Below are 19,253 nucleotides of genomic sequence, written 5' to 3' on the forward strand. Positions count from 1 at the left end.
AGAAGAGAGCAAGAAGAGAAGAGAGGAGAAGAGAGCGTTCCAAGCTCGGAGCGTCTTTTTGTCACCTAGCGCCGCAGGGCACGCTGGGAGCGTAGATACATTTTACATCTTCTTTCACCTGTGATGGGCACTCGAGTTAAAGCATTGGGAATATAAAACTCTTAATCTCAGGGTCGTGGGTTCGAGCCCCACGTTGGGCGGAGTTGATTTTAAGCTTTATGGACTGCTTGCCTTTACAACCCGTGAAATCTTGGTCATAAATTTTCTTCTGTTGGAACCGAAAGAAGAATTATTAAACCCTCTGTAACAATGAGATTTCAACTATTTCACTCAATTCTCATCACCTGTTAAAGTCATCTCTTTATATGGACTGTACATAATTGGAAAGACTTCATCTAGTGTAAGGTTGCCAAAGCATTTACTTTGTACTGATTTTTGGAACGTTATCTTTGAGATAAGGGAGCTCAATGTCAGCATCGCTGAAATGTCCAAGGTGTCAGGGTCAAGGTAAACTCCTACCTAAGCGTAAGCAAATTTGGTCTACAAGTGGAGGAATGGGTTCTAATCCCACTCCTGACAATCGGTTTGTCCTATATTTGAACTCATTGCAAGTGTAGGGGAATGGAGATGGACATTCCACGGCCAGATAACAGAAAATCTCTCTTTGAACATTGGGGGGTTTTCTTTCTCCCTCTCTCCCTCACCGCAGGGAGCCGCTGTGACTTTGGCGATAACAGACCTTCTCCCCCACAGTCTTACAGGAGGACGCCCCGATGAAAACTATGTTTTATGTGATTATGCCATGAATGTTTGTCCGAATCAACTCCGTACACCGCATGTTTCACCTTGTGTTACGTATTTTTCCACTGTTTAAGGTTTTATATTCCCAATGCTTTAACTCGAGTGCCCATCACAGGTGAAAGAAGATGTAAAATGTATCTACCTCAAGAAATAATGTGCACAAACTGCCAAAAGTGTTTAAAGTGTCGTCGCAGTAGCGCCCGCCCCTTTCGCTCCCAGCGTGCCCTGCGGCGCTAGGTGACAAAAAGACGCTCCGAGCTTGGAACGCTCTCTTCTCCTCTCTTCTCTTCTTGCTCTCTTCTTCTTTTTTTTTTTGTTCAAGCCTTTGTCTATCTCTTTGAAGCCGTCTCCACGGACGAGCCTGTTTACTTTTCCTTTGTCTCAACAAAGCGTCCGCCACGTGGGTCGACAAGACTAGGCCAGCCTCATCGCCCCCCTGAACTCTGAAAACACCTGGAAACACCTGGAACTAAGCTTAAGCGCTAAACCGGACAGAGACTTTCTTTTCTACTTCGCTTCTCCTATTTTTGAAGTAATCTACGCCGTTTACGTGGATCAGCGCTACGTTCTCATCTGAGTAAAGGCCGCGTGAGGAGCTAACACGCCGCTAAAGCGTTCTACCGCAAAGGAACTCCCGGACATCGCCACGCGCCACCTCGCGCCACCGCTGCCGCCCCGCGTCACGGACATCTCGGCACGCCACTGCCTTCGCCCGCCACACCGCTCTACGCGCCGTCTCGCGCCACCGCTGCCGCCCCGCGTCACGGACATCGCGGCACGCCACTGCCTTCGCCCGCCACACCGCTCCACGCCCCTGCCTCGCCACGGATCTCGTCCGCGGACAAGGACCAGCCGGACCGAGTTCTACAAAATCGTAAGCCGAGTTCAGTGTGCGGTTCTTTTGTGGCGTGATTTGGGTAGAACTCAGCTGTTCCTCCTCCCTTAGCTTCTCACTTTCCCTCTTTTTGATATAGATTAGCACAGACACGTTTGATTATCAAAGGCAAAACCCTGGTTTAACATTATCTGCATGAAATCTGTTGTTAAATCTGATATAACATCACCTGTGATTTACCTGTGCGCATTTCTGCTCCGGTGCCCTTTTTGATTGCCCATTTGATAAATAAACTACACGAAAGAGTTATTGACTATTGTTTGTTTGATTAGACTATGCGTAAGTCCCTGAATCGTGAAACCCACCAGAGTCGCTAATGGTGAGAGAACATATTAGTTTTTTACAATGGAAAATCTGCTCGCTTTACCATCTGATGAAAGACACTGCTGAACGAGGTTCAATTGCCAAGTGTGCTTGAAAAAGTAAGCAAATACATCGGCATTATGTCAAATAACATTATCTTGCGATTTTTCCTCAATATCCAGATTAACTGCAGTATATTGAGTGCGCAATAAATTGGCGAGAGTCGATTGATTGAAAGACTTCCAGTTTTTTTATAGCTACATTGGTACAGGGGATTTAGCTCAAAGGTAGAAAGATTGATGCCCTCCCTCTCCATTAAACACAGTTGATTGGACAGGGGCTGAACTTTCGAATGTTGCTGGCTCGCTTTAAAAAAAAAGATATTGCGGCTTGTCGAGTCGCAAATATTTTATTTAGCGGGCTGTTTGTCTCTGTGGCGCAATTGGCCAGCGCGCTCGGCTGTTAACCAGGAGGTTGGTGGTTCGAGCCCACCCAGGGACCATTGGAAGAGGTATAGCAGGCAAAATCTACGAGGTAATATTGGTCACTGAATATCTAGCTGAAACAGGTTAGAGTAGCATTTAAGAGGCGCTTAGATGGTCAAAGTGCCTGTCTAGTAAACAGGAGATCCTGGGTTCTAATCTCAGCAGTGCCTTCATGATAGCCTTTCAAGCAAATCATTTGTTTACATGTACAGAAAAACGTATCACCCGAAAGAGCTCTTTTACATTTTTTAATTAGAGATTGAAAAGTATCCCTGAATAAACAGAGTAAATGCACTCTTTTCACTCCTTGTTTCTCAGTTTGATGGTAAGGATTGATTGATTGATGTAGACCGTTTTTGGATGACTGTTTTGCTTTGTGAAAAAGGGGAATCAGACAAAAGTTGCAAAGGCATTCAAAGGCTGTGAGTTCGAGACCCACCAGAGTCACTGTTGTAACCCCTGTTATCTACATTGGTAAATAGGAAAGCCTGCTTGTGTTATTAACTGATGAAAGGAACTGCTAAACTTGGTTCAATTACCACAGAATCCCAGTGTGCTATAGGCTGGCCACTGCTTGGTAGGAGTTTCCCGTACGTGAGTGACTGTTCCTTCCTTCCTTCACGTCCCGCTCAACCTCGTCTTCTTCTAAAGAGTTTGGCGCTGTCCTCAGAAGCTTTGGTCTTACTCAGCACCTGAGTGGCCCCACCAAGGGGAAAGGGCACACTCTGGACCTGCTAATGACAAAGCGGGTTAATATTTCAAATTACAGTGTGGTAAATGTTACTTTGATGGTTTCTGTATTTCTCCAGGTGCAATGAGTTTGCAGTCTTCTTTGCAAGACTCAGTTCAGAACATTAAAAATACCATTATTTGCAGATAACAAGCACGCAGCCAGCTAGACAACTGGAGTTAACCCATTTTGCATTTGTGGCTGACAAAACTTTCCAAGAGATCACCACAAGTCTGAGTTCCACTACATGCTGCCTTTATGCATTGCCTACTAGATTTTTAAAGTCTATGGTGAGCAGTCTGTTGGCTCCAATCAATCAAAAAGTCAACATGTTGCTTGGATCTGGAATTTTCCCAGGATCCTTAAAACTGCAGTCATTAAGCCTGTCTTAAAGAAGAGCAGTCTTGATGCCACAGTGCTAAATAATTACCGGCCCATCTCAAACCTACTACTACTCAGTTGTCCATTCAAGCATGCAAATTATTTACAACGACAGAAAATGCGCTGCTGTTACAAATTGGAATAAGATGGAAAAGTATCCCTGCACACACAGATTAACTGCACTCTTTTCACTTTTTGATTCTCAGTTTGTTGGCAAGGAATGACTGATGTGGACCCATTTTGGATGAAAACCGTGTTTTGCGTTTGTGGAAATGAGCATCATGGAAGGATGTATGGGCTCTGTGGCGCAATGGATAGCGCATTGGACTTCTAGGCATAATTTGCAAGGGCATTCAAAGGTTGTGGGTTCGAGTCCCACCAGAGTCGCTAATGGTGAGAGAACATACTAGTTTTTTTACAATGGAAAATCTGCTCGCTTTACTATCTTATGAAAGGCACTGCTGAACGAGGTTCAATTGCCAAGTGTGCTTGAAAAAGTAAGCAAATACATCGGCATTATGTCAAATAACATTATCTTGCAATTTTTCCTCAATATCCAGATTAACTGCAGGATATTGAGTGCGCAATAAATTGGCGAGAGTCGATTGATTGAAAGACTTCCAGTTTTTTATAGCTACATTGGTACAGGGGATTTAGCTCAAAGGTAGAAAGATTGATGCCCTCGCTCTCCATTAAACACAGTTGATTGGACAGGGGCTGAACTTTCGAATGTTGCTGGCTCGCTTAAAAAAAAAAGATATTGCGGCTTGTCGACTCGCAAATATTTTATTGAGAGGGCTGTTTGTCTCTGTGGCGCAATTGGGCAGCGTGCTCGGCTGTTAACCGGGAGGTTGGTGGTTCGAGCCCACCCAGGGACGATTGGAAGAGGTATAGCAGGCAAAATCTATGAGGTAATATTGGTCACTGAATATCTAGCTGAAACAGGTTGGAGCAGCTTTTAAGAGGCGCTGTGGCTTAGATGGTCAAAGTGCCTGTCTAGTAAACAGGAGATCCTGGGTTCAAATCCCAGCAGTGCCTTCATGATAGCCTTTCAAGCAAATCAGTTGTTTACATGTACAGAAAAACTTATCACCCGAAAGAGCTCTTTTACATTTTTTAATTAGAGATTGAAAAGTATCCCTGAATAAACAGAGTAAATGCACTCTTTTCACTCCTTGTTTCTCAGTTTGATGGTAAGGATTGATTGATTGATTGATTGATGTAGACCGTTTTTGGATGACTGTTTTGCTTTTGTGAAAAAGGGGAATCAGACAAAAGTTGCAAAGGCATTCAAAGGCTGTGAGTTCGAGACCCACCAGAGTCACTGTTGTAACCCCTGTTATCTACATTGGTAAATAGGAAAGCCTGCTTGTGTTATTAACTGATGAAAGGAACTGCTAAATTTGGTTCAATTACCACAGAATCCCAGTGTGCTATAGGCTGGCCACTGCTTGGTAGGAGTTTCCCGTACGTGAGTGACTGTTCCTTCCTTCCTTCACGTCCCGCTCAACCTCGTCTTCTTCTAAAGAGTTTGGCGCTGTCCTCAGAAGCTTTGGTCTTACTCAGCACCTGAGTGGCCCCACCAAGGGCAAAGGGCACACTCTGGACCTGCTAATGACAAAGCGGGTTAATATTTCAAATTACAGTGTGGTAAATGTTACTTTGATGGTTTCTGTATTTCTCCAGGTGCAATGAGTTTGCAGTCTTCTTTGCAAGACTCAGTTCAGAACATTAAAAATACCATTATTTGCAGATAACAAGCACGCAGCCAGCTAGACAACTGGAGTTAACCCATTTTGCATTTGTGGCTGACAAAACTTTCCAAGAGATCACCACAAGTCTGAGTTCCACTACATGCTGCCTTTATGCATTGCCTACTAGATTTTTAAAGTCTATGGTGAGCAGTCTGTTGGCTCCAATCAATCAAAAAGTCAACATGTTGCTTGGATCTGGAATTTTCCCAAGATCCTTAAAACTGCAGTCATTAAGCCTGTCTTAAAGAAGAGCAGTCTTGATGCCACAGTGCTAAATAATTACCGGCCCATCTCAAACCTACTACTACTCAGTTGTCCATTCAAGCATGCAAATCATTTACAACGACAGAAAATGCGCTGCTGTTACAAATTGGAATAAGATGGAAAAGTATCCCTGCACACACAGATTAACTGCACTCTTTTCACTTTTTGATTCTCAGTTTGTTGGCAAGGAATGACTGATGTGGACCCATTTTGGATGAAAACCGTGTTTTGCGTTTGTAGAAATGAGCATCATGGAAGGATGTATGGGCTCTGTGGCGCAATGGATAGCGCATTGGACTTCTAGGCATAATTTGTAAGGGCATTCAAAGGTTGTGGGTTCGAGTCCCACCAGAGTCGCTAATGGTGAGAGAACATACTAGTTTTTTTACAATGGAAAATCTGCTCGCTTTACTATCTGATGAAAGGCACTGCTGAACGAGGTTCAATTGCCAAGTGTGCTTGAAAAAGTAAGCAAATACATCGGCATTATGTCAAATAACATTATCTTGCAATTTTTCCTCAATATCCAGATTAACTGCAGGATATTGAGTGCGCAATAAATTGGCGAGAGTCGATTGATTGAAAGACTTCCAGTTTTTTATAGCTACATTGGTACAGGGGATTTAGCTCAAAGGTAGAAAGATTGATGCCCTCGCTCTCCATTAAACACAGTTGATTGGACAGGGGCTGAACTTTCGAATGTTGCTGGCTCGCTTAAAAAAAAAAGATATTGCGGCTTGTCGACTCGCAAATATTTTATTGAGAGGGCTGTTTGTCTCTGTGGCGCAATTGGGCAGCGTGCTCGGCTGTTAACCGGGAGGTTGGTGGTTCGAGCCCACCCAGGGACGATTGGAAGAGGTATAGCAGGCAAAATCTATGAGGTAATATTGGTCACTGAATATCTAGCTGAAACAGGTTGGAGCAGCTTTTAAGAGGCGCTGTGGCTTAGATGGTCAAAGTGCCTGTCTAGTAAACAGGAGATCCTGGGTTCAAATCCCAGCAGTGCCTTCATGATAGCCTTTCAAGCAAATCAGTTGTTTACATGTACAGAAAAACTTATCACCCGAAAGAGCTCTTTTACATTTTTTAATTAGAGATTGAAAAGTATCCCTGAATAAACAGAGTAAATGCACTCTTTTCACTCCTTGTTTCTCAGTTTGATGGTAAGGATTGATTGATTGATTGATTGATGTAGACCGTTTTTGGATGACTGTTTTGCTTTTGTGAAAAAGGGGAATCAGACAAAAGTTGCAAAGGCATTCAAAGGCTGTGAGTTCGAGACCCACCAGAGTCACTGTTGTAACCCCTGTTATCTACATTGGTAAATAGGAAAGCCTGCTTGTGTTATTAACTGATGAAAGGAACTGCTAAATTTGGTTCAATTACCACAGAATCCCAGTGTGCTATAGGCTGGCCACTGCTTGGTAGGAGTTTCCCGTACGTGAGTGACTGTTCCTTCCTTCCTTCACGTCCCGCTCAACCTCGTCTTCTTCTAAAGAGTTTGGCGCTGTCCTCAGAAGCTTTGGTCTTACTCAGCACCTGAGTGGCCCCACCAAGGGCAAAGGGCACACTCTGGACCTGCTAATGACAAAGCGGGTTAATATTTCAAATTACAGTGTGGTAAATGTTACTTTGATGGTTTCTGTATTTCTCCAGGTGCAATGAGTTTGCAGTCTTCTTTGCAAGACTCAGTTCAGAACATTAAAAATACCATTATTTGCAGATAACAAGCACGCAGCCAGCTAGACAACTGGAGTTAACCCATTTTGCATTTGTGGCTGACAAAACTTTCCAAGAGATCACCACAAGTCTGAGTTCCACTACATGCTGCCTTTATGCATTGCCTACTAGATTTTTAAAGTCTATGGTGAGCAGTCTGTTGGCTCCAATCAATCAAAAAGTCAACATGTTGCTTGGATCTGGAATTTTCCCAAGATCCTTAAAACTGCAGTCATTAAGCCTGTCTTAAAGAAGAGCAGTCTTGATGCCACAGTGCTAAATAATTACCGGCCCATCTCAAACCTACTACTACTCAGTTGTCCATTCAAGCATGCAAATCATTTACAACGACAGAAAATGCGCTGCTGTTACAAATTGGAATAAGATGGAAAAGTATCCCTGCACACACAGATTAACTGCACTCTTTTCACTTTTTGATTCTCAGTTTGTTGGCAAGGAATGACTGATGTGGACCCATTTTGGATGAAAACCGTGTTTTGCGTTTGTAGAAATGAGCATCATGGAAGGATGTATGGGCTCTGTGGCGCAATGGATAGCGCATTGGACTTCTAGGCATAATTTGTAAGGGCATTCAAAGGTTGTGGGTTCGAGTCCCACCAGAGTCGCTAATGGTGAGAGAACATACTAGTTTTTTTACAATGGAAAATCTGCTCGCTTTACTATCTGATGAAAGGCACTGCTGAACGAGGTTCAATTGCCAAGTGTGCTTGAAAAAGTAAGCAAATACATCGGCATTATGTCAAATAACATTATCTTGCAATTTTCCCTCAATATCCAGATTAACTGCAGGATATTGAGTGCGCAATAAATTGGCGAGAGTCGATTGATTGAAAGACTTCCAGTTTTTTATAGCTACATTGGTACAGGGGATTTAGCTCAAAGGTAGAAAGATTGATGCCCTCGCTCTCCATTAAACACAGTTGATTGGACAGGGGCTGAACTTTCGAATGTTGCTGGCTCGCTTTAAAAAAAAAGATATTGCGGCTTGTCGACTCGCAAATATTTTATTGAGAGGGCTGTTTGTCTCTGTGGCGCAATTGGGCAGCGTGCTCGGCTGTTAACCGGGAGGTTGGTGGTTCGAGCCCACCCAGGGACGATTGGAAGAGGTATAGCAGGCAAAATCTATGAGGTAATATTGGTCACTGAATATCTAGCTGAAACAGGTCGGAGCAGCTTTTAAGAGGCGCTGTGGCTTAGATGGTCAAAGTGCCTGTCTAGTAAACAGGAGATCCTGGGTTCAAATCCCAGCAGTGCCTTCATGATAGCCTTTCAAGCAAATCAGTTGTTTACATGTACAGAAAAACGTATCACCCGAAAGAGCTCTTTTACATTTTTTAATTAGAGATTGAAAAGTATCCCTGAATAAACAGAGTAAATGCACTCTTTTCACTCCTTGTTTCTCAGTTTGATGGTAAGGATTGATCAGTTGTTTACATGTACAGAAAAACTTATCACCCGAAAGAGCTCTTTTACATTTTTTAATTAGAGATTGAAAAGTATCCCTGAATAAACAGAGTAAATGCACTCTTTTCACTCCTTGTTTCTCAGTTTGATGGTAAGGATTGATTGATTGATTGATTGATTGATGTAGACCGTTTTTGGATGACTGTTTTGCTTTGTGAAAAAGGGGAATCAGACAAAAGTTGCAAAGGCATTCAAAGGCTGTGAGTTCGAGACCCACCAGAGTCACTGTTGTAACCCCTGTTATCTACATTGGTAAATAGGAAAGCCTGCTTGTGTTATTAACTGATGAAAGGAACTGCTAAACTTGGTTCAATTACCACAGAATCCCAGTGTGCTATAGGCTGGCCACTGCTTGGTAGGAGTTTCCCGTACGTGAGTGACTGTTCCTTCCTTCCTTCACGTCCCGCTCAACCTCGTCTTCTTCTAAAGAGTTTGGCGCTGTCCTCAGAAGCTTTGGTCTTACTCAGCACCTGAGTGGCCCCACCAAGGGGAAAGGGCACACTCTGGACCTGCTAATGACAAAGCGGGTTAATATTTCAAATTACAGTGTGGTAAATGTTACTTTGATGGTTTCTGTATTTCTCCAGGTGCAATGAGTTTGCAGTCTTCTTTGCAAGACTCAGTTCAGAACATTAAAAATACCATTATTTGCAGATAACAAGCACGCAGCCAGCTAGACAACTGGAGTTAACCCATTTTGCATTTGTGGCTGACAAAACTTTCCAAGAGATCACCACAAGTCTGAGTTCCACTACATGCTGCCTTTATGCATTGCCTACTAGATTTTTAAAGTCTATGGTGAGCAGTCTGTTGGCTCCAATCAATCAAAAAGTCAACATGTTGCTTGGATCTGGAATTTTCCCAAGATCCTTTAAACTGCAGTCATTAAGCCTGTCTTAAAGAAGAGCAGTCTTGATGCCACAGTGCTAAATAATTACCGGCCCATCTCAAACCTACTACTACTCAGTTGTCCATTCAAGCATGCAAATTATTTACAACGACAGAAAATGCGCTGCTGTTACAAATTGGAATAAGATGGAAAAGTATCCCTGCACACACAGATTAACTGCACTCTTTTCACTTTTTGATTCTCAGTTTGTTGGCAAGGAATGACTGATGTGGACCCATTTTGGATGAAAACCGTGTTTTGCGTTTGTGGAAATGAGCATCATGGAAGGATGTATGGGCTCTGTGGCGCAATGGATAGCGCATTGGACTTCTAGGCATAATTTGCAAGGGCATTCAAAGGTTGTGGGTTCGAGTCCCACCAGAGTCGCTAATGGTGAGAGAACATACTAGTTTTTTTACAATGGAAAATCTGCTCGCTTTACTATCTGATGAAAGGCACTGCTGAACGAGGTTCAATTGCCAAGTGTGCTTGAAAAAGTAAGCAAATACATCGGCATTATGTCAAATAACATTATCTTGCAATTTTTCCTCAATATCCAGATTAACTGCAGGATATTGAGTGCGCAATAAATTGGCGAGAGTCGATTGATTGAAAGACTTCCAGTTTTTTATAGCTACATTGGTACAGGGGATTTAGCTCAAAGGTAGAAAGATTGATGCCCTCGCTCTCCATTAAACACAGTTGATTGGACAGGGGCTGAACTTTCGAATGTTGCTGGCTCGCTTTAAAAAAAAAGATATTGCGGCTTGTCGACTCGCAAATATTTTATTGAGCGGGCTGTTTGTCTCTGTGGCGCAATTGGGCAGCGCGCTCGGCTGTTAACCGGGAGGTTGGTGGTTCGAGCCCACCCAGGGACGATTGGAAGACGTATAGCAGGCAAAATCTATGAGGTGATATTGGTCACTGAATATCTAGCTGAAACAGGTTAGAGTAGCATTTAAGAGGCGCTGTGGCTTAGATGGTCAAAGTGCCTGTCTAGTAAACAGGAGATCCTGGGTTCAAATCCCAGCAGTGCCTTCATGATAGCCTTTCAAGCAAATCAGTTGTTTACATGTACAGAAAAACTTATCACCCGAAAGAGCTCTTTTACATTTTTTAATTAGAGATTGAAAAGTATCCCTGAATAAACAGAGTAAATGCACTCTTTTCACTCCTTGTTTCTCAGTTTGATGGTAAGGATTGATTGATTGATGTAGACCGTTTTTGGATGACTGTTTTGCTTTTGTGAAAAAGGGGAATCAGACAAAAGTTGCAAAGGCATTCAAAGGCTGTGAGTTCGAGACCCACCAGAGTCACTGTTGTAACCCCTGTTATCTACATTGGTAAATAGGAAAGCCTGCTTGTGTTATTAACTGATGAAAGGAACTGCTAAATTTGGTTCAATTACCACAGAATCCCAGTGTGCTATAGGCTGGCCACTGCTTGGTAGGAGTTTCCCGTACGTGAGTGACTGTTCCTTCCTTCCTTCACGTCCCGCTCAACCTCGTCTTCTTCTAAAGAGTTTGGCGCTGTCCTCAGAAGCTTTGGTCTTACTCAGCACCTGAGTGGCCCCACCAAGGGCAAAGGGCACACTCTGGACCTGCTAATGACAAAGCGGGTTAATATTTCAAATTACAGTGTGGTAAATGTTACTTTGATGGTTTCTGTATTTCTCCAGGTGCAATGAGTTTGCAGTCTTCTTTGCAAGACTCAGTTCAGAACATTAAAAATACCATTATTTGCAGATAACAAGCACGCAGCCAGCTAGACAACTGGAGTTAACCCATTTTGCATTTGTGGCTGACAAAACTTTCCAAGAGATCACCACAAGTCTGAGTTCCACTACATGCTGCCTTTATGCATTGCCTACTAGATTTTTAAAGTCTATGGTGAGCAGTCTGTTGGCTCCAATCAATCAAAAAGTCAACATGTTGCTTGGATCTGGAATTTTCCCAAGATCCTTAAAACTGCAGTCATTAAGCCTGTCTTAAAGAAGAGCAGTCTTGATGCCACAGTGCTAAATAATTACCGGCCCATCTCAAACCTACTACTACTCAGTTGTCCATTCAAGCATGCAAATCATTTACAACGACAGAAAATGCGCTGCTGTTACAAATTGGAATAAGATGGAAAAGTATCCCTGCACACACAGATTAACTGCACTCTTTTCACTTTTTGATTCTCAGTTTGTTGGCAAGGAATGACTGATGTGGACCCATTTTGGATGAAAACCGTGTTTTGCGTTTGTAGAAATGAGCATCATGGAAGGATGTATGGGCTCTGTGGCGCAATGGATAGCGCATTGGACTTCTAGGCATAATTTGTAAGGGCATTCAAAGGTTGTGGGTTCGAGTCCCACCAGAGTCGCTAATGGTGAGAGAACATACTAGTTTTTTTACAATGGAAAATCTGCTCGCTTTACTATCTGATGAAAGGCACTGCTGAACGAGGTTCAATTGCCAAGTGTGCTTGAAAAAGTAAGCAAATACATCGGCATTATGTCAAATAACATTATCTTGCAATTTTCCCTCAATATCCAGATTAACTGCAGGATATTGAGTGCGCAATAAATTGGCGAGAGTCGATTGATTGAAAGACTTCCAGTTTTTTATAGCTACATTGGTACAGGGGATTTAGCTCAAAGGTAGAAAGATTGATGCCCTCGCTCTCCATTAAACACAGTTGATTGGACAGGGGCTGAACTTTCGAATGTTGCTGGCTCGCTTTAAAAAAAAAGATATTGCGGCTTGTCGACTAGCAAATATTTTATTGAGAGGGCTGTTTGTCTCTGTGGCGCAATTGGGCAGCGTGCTCGGCTGTTAACCGGGAGGTTGGTGGTTCGAGCCCACCCAGGGACGATTGGAAGAGGTATAGCAGGCAAAATCTATGAGGTAATATTGGTCACTGAATATCTAGCTGAAACAGGTCGGAGCAGCTTTTAAGAGGCGCTGTGGCTTAGATGGTCAAAGTGCCTGTCTAGTAAACAGGAGATCCTGGGTTCAAATCCCAGCAGTGCCTTCATGATAGCCTTTCAAGCAAATCAGTTGTTCACATGTACAGAAAAACGTATCACCCGAAAGAGCTCTTTTACATTTTTTAATTAGAGATTGAAAAGTATCCCTGAATAAACAGAGTAAATGCACTCTTTTCACTCCTTGTTTCTCAGTTTGATGGTAAGGATTGATCAGTTGTTTACATGTACAGAAAAACTTATCACCCGAAAGAGCTCTTTTACATTTTTTAATTAGAGATTGAAAAGTATCCCTGAATAAACAGAGTAAATGCACTCTTTTCACTCCTTGTTTCTCAGTTTGATGGTAAGGATTGATTGATTGATTGATTGATTGATGTAGACCGTTTTTGGATGACTGTTTTGCTTTTGTGAAAAAGGGGAATCAGACAAAAGTTGCAAAGGCATTCAAAGGCTGTGAGTTCGAGACCCACCAGAGTCACTGTTGTAACCCCTGTTATCTACATTGGTAAATAGGAAAGCCTGCTTGTGTTATTAACTGATGAAAGGAACTGCTAAATTTGGTTCAATTACCACAGAATCCCAGTGTGCTATAGGCTGGCCACTGCTTGGTAGGAGTTTCCCGTACGTGAGTGACTGTTCCTTCCTTCCTTCACGTCCCGCTCAACCTCGTCTTCTTCTAAAGAGTTTGGCGCTGTCCTCAGAAGCTTTGGTCTTACTCAGCACCTGAGTGGCCCCACCAAGGGCAAAGGGCACACTCTGGACCTGCTAATGACAAAGCGGGTTAATATTTCAAATTACAGTGTGGTAAATGTTACTTTGATGGTTTCTGTATTTCTCCAGGTGCAATGAGTTTGCAGTCTTCTTTGCAAGACTCAGTTCAGAACATTAAAAATACCATTATTTGCAGATAACAAGCACGCAGCCAGCTAGACAACTGGAGTTAACCCATTTTGCATTTGTGGCTGACAAAACTTTCCAAGAGATCACCACAAGTCTGAGTTCCACTACATGCTGCCTTTATGCATTGCCTACTAGATTTTTAAAGTCTATGGTGAGCAGTCTGTTGGCTCCAATCAATCAAAAAGTCAACATGTTGCTTGGATCTGGAATTTTCCCAAGATCCTTAAAACTGCAGTCATTAAGCCTGTCTTAAAGAAGAGCAGTCTTGATGCCACAGTGCTAAATAATTACCGGCCCATCTCAAACCTACTACTACTCAGTTGTCCATTCAAGCATGCAAATCATTTACAACGACAGAAAATGCACTGCTGTTACAAATTGGAATAAGATGGAAAAGTATCCCTGCACACACAGATTAACTGCACTCTTTTCACTTTTTGATTCTCAGTTTGTTGGCAAGGAATGACTGATGTGGACCCATTTTGGATGAAAACCGTGTTTTGCGTTTGTGGAAATGAGCATCATGGAAGGATGTATGGGCTCTGTGGCGCAATGGATAGCGCATTGGACTTCAAGGCATAATTTGCAAGGCTCACCCTCACGCTGGACACAGCGCCAGATGATATATTTGGTCGGACTCCGGTCCCTTCCTCGTCTCTGAGTTTGTCAGCCGGCGCGAACCCCTGTGGTGAGTGCTGGGCCGTTCCCTTGGTACTCCAGTCAGAGTACCAAGGGCACGGACTTCCAAGGTATAGTACCAAGGGCACGGACCTCCAGGGGGCTGAACCAAGGGTGTGTAGCCCGTGTTGGGGTGCTTAAGTGTGGGTCCCCGGGTTCGAAGGGAGAGCCTGGTCCCCGGTGGTCATCCCCGGAGTCCCAGAGCCCGCGACCCGGAGAAGAGTGGCCCGTCCCCAGACTGAGTTTGGGGGAATGCGGGGTGCTCTGGAGGTGCTCCATGGGTTCCAGGGGGTATTCAGCGGAGGCCATGCCCGGCCGGAGTGGCCCTTCCCCGGGGTGAGTCTGGAGGAGTGGGGGGTGGCTCTGGAGGTGCTCCGGGGGCTCCAGGGGTTCCAGGGGGTGCTGCGGAGGCCACGCCCAGCCAGAGTTGCCCTTCCCCGGGGTGAGTCTGGAGGAGTGGGGGGTGGCTCTGGAGGTGCTCCGGGGGCTCCAGGGGTTCCAGGGGGTGCTCAGTGGAGGCCATACCCAGCCAGAGTGGCCCTTCCCCGGGGTGAGTCTGGAGGAGTGGGGGGTGGCTCTGGAGGTGCTCCGGGGGCTCCAGGGGTTCCAGGGGGTGCTCAGTGGAGGCCATGCCCAGCCAGAGTGGCCCTTCCCCGGGGTGAGTCTGGAGGAGTGGGGGGTGGCTCTGGAGGTGCTCCAGGGGCTCCAAGGGGTGCTCAGTGGAGGCCATGCCCAGCCAGAGTGGCCCTTCCCCGGGGTGAGTCTGGAGGAGTGGGGGGTGGCTCTGGAGGTGCTCCGGGGGCTCCAGGGGTTCCAGGGGGTGCTCAGTGGAGGCCATGCCCAGCCAGAGTGGCCCTTCCCCGGGGTGAGTCTGGAGGAGTGGGGGGGTGGCTCTGGAGGTGCTCCGGGGGCTCCAGGGGTTCAAGGGGGTGCTCAGTGGAGGTCATGAGTAGTCTGTTGGCTCCAATCAATCAAAAAGTCAACATGTTGCTTGGATCTGGAATTTTCCCAAGAGCCTTAAAACTGCAGTCATTAAGCCTCTCTTAAAGAAGAGCAGTCTTGATGCCACAGTGCTAAATAATTACCGGCCCATCTCAAACCTACTACTACTCAGTTGTCCATTCAAGCATGCAAATTATTTACAACGACAGAAAATGCGCTGCTGTTACAAATTGGAATAAGATGGAAAAGTATCCCTGCACACACAGATTAACTGCACTCTTTTCACTTTTTGATTCTCAGTTTGTTGGCAAGGAATGACTGATGTGGACCCATTTTGGATGAAAACCGTGTTTTGCGTTTGTGGAAATGAGCATCATGGAAGGATGTATGGGCGCTGTGGCGCAATGGATAGCGCATTGGACTTCTAGGTATAATTTGCAAGGGCATTCAAAGGTTGTGGGTTCGCGTCCCACCAGAGTCGCTAATGGTGAGAGAACACTTTTTTTTTTTACAATGGAAAATCTGCTCGCTTTACTATCTGATGAAAGGCACTGCTGAACGAGGTTCAATTGCCAAGTGTGCTTGAAAAAGTAAGCAAATACATCGGCATTATGTCAAATAACATTATTTTGCCATTTTTCCTCAATATCCAGATTAACTGCAGTATATTGAGTGCACAATAAATTGGCGAGAGTCGATTGATTGAAAGACTTCCAGTTTTTTTATAGCTACATTGGTACAGGGGATTTAGCTCAAAGGTAGAAAGATTGATGCCCTCGCTCTCCATTAAACGCAGTTGATTGGACAGGGGCTGAACTTTCGAATGTTGCTGGCTCGCTTTAAAAAAAACATATTGCGGCTTGTCAAGGTGCAAATATTTTATTAAGCGGGCTGTTTGTCTCTGTGGCGCAATTGGCCAGTGCGCTCGGCTGTTAACCGGGAGGTTGGTGGTTCGAGCCCACCCAGGGACGATTGGAAGAGCTATTGCACACGCAAAATCTATGAAGTAACATTGGTCACTGAATATCTAGCTGAAACAGGTTAAAGTAGCATTTAAGAGGCGCTGTGGCTTAGATGGTCAAAGTGCCTGTCTAGTAAACAGGAAATCCTGGGTTTAAATCCCAGCAGTGCTTTCATAATAGCCTTTCAAGCAAATCAGTTGTTTACATGTACAGAAATCTTATCACCCGAAAGAGCTCTTTTACAATTTGCAATTAGAGATTGAAAAGTATCCCTGAATAAGTACCCTGAAGAGTAAATGCACTCTTTTCACTCCTTGTTTCTCAGTTTTTTGGTAAGGAATGATTGATGTAGACCGTTTTCGGATGACTGTTTTGCTTTTGTGAAAAAGGGGAATCAGGCAAAAGTTGCAAAGGCATTCAAAGGCTGTGAGTTCGAGACCCACCAGAGTCACAGAATCAGAGACCCCCCCCACGGCCCATGGACAAGGGTGGGTGGGGGTGTATCACAGACCCCCCATCGACGAGGGACCCCCCGTAGATGGAGGCTTTGTATCGCTGACCCCCCCCGTGGACGGAGGAGGGGTCTCGCTTTACTCTCTCCCTCTCTTTTTCTCTCTACTTCTTCATCATAAGGACACAATTGTTATATTTATTATTATTATTTTTTTCATCATTATTTAAAGTAAAATAAAAATTGACACCATAGCAAGGCAAGGGCGGCAACGGCAGCGATCGTAAGGTCGACAGATACTTAGGTCCGAGCGCAGCGCGGGCAGTAGCTGAGGGCGCACTTGCCACACACGTGTACGAGGCACCCTCGGCACACGTTCGTCGTTTTAGTGTCCTTGCTCCTGGGGCATATTCGGCACCTCTTCTTCTTCGCGGGTACAGCCGCACGCGGGTTCTCTTCTTCCTCTCCCCCCCATCTCTCCCCTCTCCTCTCCCCTCTCCCCTCTCTTCTTCCCTCTTCCGAGATGTCCCCGATGACGCCGGGGCGCGGGTCCTCCTCCCCCCTCCCGCGACGAGCGCGCTCCCCAGCTGCTCCATGAACAGCCTGCGTCTGTGGCGTTTGCCGACCATCCACGTCGGGTTCAGCTCCCGCCACAGGACGAAAGCGTTGTACGCGGACACGTCGATCATGTTGTGGAACAGGACGAGGGGCCAGCGGCAGGTTTTCCTCCTGCAGCTGTAGGTACCCGTCACCTTGTCCAGGTTGTCCACGCCTCCCTTGGTGCGATTGTAATGCAACACGGCCGCCGGTTTGCTCGGAGGATCGCCGTCTCCGTAGTTGGCGCGGCACCGTGGTGAGGATCAGCACGTTCTTGCTCTTCTTCGCCAGGTAGGACCGAGGGGACTCCGTTTGTCGCCGTAGCCGTGGAAGAGGTCCCCGGCGCGGTCTCGCCCAACGTGAACGCGAAGACGGAGGACGCGACCGCCCTGCGCTTCGTGTCGACCAGTTCCCGCGGGATCTCGCTCCTGTTGGCGCGCAGCGTCCCCAGCAGGGTGAGGCCGTCCCTCTCGAAGAATAGCCTTCGGGCGAGCTCGTACGAGGTGAAGAAGTTGTCGCACGTGACGTTGCGGCCCCCCCCGACCCCCAGTCCCAGTGCCTCGGAGAGATCGAGCATGACCCGCGTGGCCAGGCTCTTCTCCGGAGGCGCGCGCTTATCGGATTTCCCGGTGTAAACCTGCATCTTCCAGGCGTAACTGGACAGCGAGTCGCACGCGACCCACAGCTTGATTCCGTACTTCGCAGGCTTTGAGGGAAGGGGCAGCGACCTGTCGAAGAAGAAAGAAGAAAGAAGAAGAAAGAAGAAGAAGGGAAAAAAAAATAAAAAATAATGAAGGAAAAACAAGAACACAAGATCAACAAATATTATTTAATTTGAATTTAATTTGTTATTAATTATGTATTTAATTATTCAATGATTTATTTAGTTTATCATTTCCATAAACAGTGCACCTGTGCCATCACGTATGTGTCTCCTCTGAACAACTGCAGGACCAACCGGTGGTTTGGGAGAAACAGACAGGTCAAAGAAGACACAGAAATGATCAGACAGAGCAACATTGATCACATTATCATTTGAAATATTTACCCCCTTTGTAAATATGAGATCTAGAGTGTGTCCTTTGCTGTGGGTGGGGCCTCTCACATGCTGAGTAAGACTGAAGGTTTCAAGGACAGCATCAAGCTCTTTAGCGTTTCTGTCACAAATATTATCAACATGCACATTGAAATCACCTGTAATGACCGAACCATCAAAGTCTGTGCATACGACTGAAAGCATCTCAGTAAAATCATCAATAAAACTTTGGCAGTGCTGGGGAGGCTTGTATAAAACAATGAAGAGAATGGATGGAGACCGTTTTAGCTCCATTTTAAAGGATACATACTCAAATGATGAAAACACCCTAAAAGACAACCTGCGGGTAATTATTTCATCTCTAAAGACAGCACAGACTCCACCCCCTTTTTGTTTTCTCGTGTTTCAGATTCAAACTTAAAGTTGGGTGGAGCAGATTCTATCAGAACTACATTTCCTGTGTTTTTGTCAAGCCATGTTTCAGTTAAAAACATAAAATCAAGATTATAAGAAGAAATAAAATTATTAATTAAGAGAGATTTGTTACATAAGGATCTGACATTTAGCACAGCAAGTTTCAGACTAGTTTCAGTGGGACTGGGCTTTATCTTTTCACAGGGAATATGAATCACATTTCTCAGATTGGGCCTGACTCGCATTTTGTTTTTCCATCTGTGTGATGATGTGACTACAGAAATAGCACTAGGGGGGGCTCTTTTTACATAGGGCCCTGGGTTGGTTTGCTTTTTAATGTGACAATAAGTCCCGGCAACGCTGAGACCCAGTGCATCCTAGCTATGGGAGATACCAGGTGAAAGGCGAGGTTGGATGGGTGGTGGGGCTTTTGTAGCCAAGGAGAGTTTGGGACCAGGTGAGAGGCGAGGGGGATGGGAGGTGGGGCTTTTGTTGGTGTAGTCGGCTTGTGCAGGGAAGAGTTGATAAGTTTTGACATAGCCCTTGCTATATTGGGCGTGAGTGGAGCCATCTTAATGCCTGATTTGATCAGA

The 19,253-nt window shown here is 45.1% G+C and overlaps 11 non-coding genes across 11 annotated transcripts; all 11 read left to right on the forward strand.

Annotated features, from left to right (window-relative positions):
- The first annotated feature begins 3,891 nt into the window (after positions 1–3,891).
- Positions 3,892–3,982, forward strand: trnar-ucu (transfer RNA arginine (anticodon UCU)). The gene is given in 2 exon segments: positions 3,892–3,928; positions 3,947–3,982. It is a non-coding gene; the product is annotated as a tRNA-Arg (tRNA).
- A 577-nt stretch (positions 3,983–4,559) lies between these two features.
- Positions 4,560–4,633, forward strand: trnat-agu (transfer RNA threonine (anticodon AGU)). Its single transcript has one exon. It is a non-coding gene; the product is annotated as a tRNA-Thr (tRNA).
- A 1,246-nt stretch (positions 4,634–5,879) lies between these two features.
- Positions 5,880–5,970, forward strand: trnar-ucu (transfer RNA arginine (anticodon UCU)). The gene is given in 2 exon segments: positions 5,880–5,916; positions 5,935–5,970. It is a non-coding gene; the product is annotated as a tRNA-Arg (tRNA).
- A 577-nt stretch (positions 5,971–6,547) lies between these two features.
- trnat-agu (transfer RNA threonine (anticodon AGU)) lies at positions 6,548–6,621 on the forward strand. The gene has a single exon. It is a non-coding gene; the product is annotated as a tRNA-Thr (tRNA).
- A 1,246-nt stretch (positions 6,622–7,867) lies between these two features.
- Positions 7,868–7,958, forward strand: trnar-ucu (transfer RNA arginine (anticodon UCU)). Its single transcript is given in 2 exon segments — positions 7,868–7,904; positions 7,923–7,958. It is a non-coding gene; the product is annotated as a tRNA-Arg (tRNA).
- A 577-nt stretch (positions 7,959–8,535) lies between these two features.
- trnat-agu (transfer RNA threonine (anticodon AGU)) lies at positions 8,536–8,609 on the forward strand. Its single transcript has one exon. It is a non-coding gene; the product is annotated as a tRNA-Thr (tRNA).
- A 1,393-nt stretch (positions 8,610–10,002) lies between these two features.
- On the forward strand, positions 10,003–10,093 carry trnar-ucu (transfer RNA arginine (anticodon UCU)). Its single transcript is given in 2 exon segments — positions 10,003–10,039; positions 10,058–10,093. It is a non-coding gene; the product is annotated as a tRNA-Arg (tRNA).
- A 417-nt stretch (positions 10,094–10,510) lies between these two features.
- Positions 10,511–10,584, forward strand: trnan-guu (transfer RNA asparagine (anticodon GUU)). The gene has a single exon. It is a non-coding gene; the product is annotated as a tRNA-Asn (tRNA).
- An 86-nt stretch (positions 10,585–10,670) lies between these two features.
- On the forward strand, positions 10,671–10,744 carry trnat-agu (transfer RNA threonine (anticodon AGU)). The gene has a single exon. It is a non-coding gene; the product is annotated as a tRNA-Thr (tRNA).
- A 1,238-nt stretch (positions 10,745–11,982) lies between these two features.
- On the forward strand, positions 11,983–12,073 carry trnar-ucu (transfer RNA arginine (anticodon UCU)). Its single transcript is given in 2 exon segments — positions 11,983–12,019; positions 12,038–12,073. It is a non-coding gene; the product is annotated as a tRNA-Arg (tRNA).
- Positions 12,074–12,650: 577 nt separating this feature from the next.
- trnat-agu (transfer RNA threonine (anticodon AGU)) lies at positions 12,651–12,724 on the forward strand. Its single transcript has one exon. It is a non-coding gene; the product is annotated as a tRNA-Thr (tRNA).
- Positions 12,725–19,253: the final 6,529 nt, after the last annotated feature.

Source organism: Eucyclogobius newberryi, unplaced genomic scaffold (assembly GCF_026437365.1).
Source record: "Eucyclogobius newberryi isolate DKJ021-1_F unplaced genomic scaffold, fEucNew1.0.hap1 SCAF_8, whole genome shotgun sequence".
Lineage (NCBI taxonomy): Eukaryota > Metazoa > Chordata > Actinopteri > Gobiiformes > Gobiidae > Eucyclogobius > Eucyclogobius newberryi.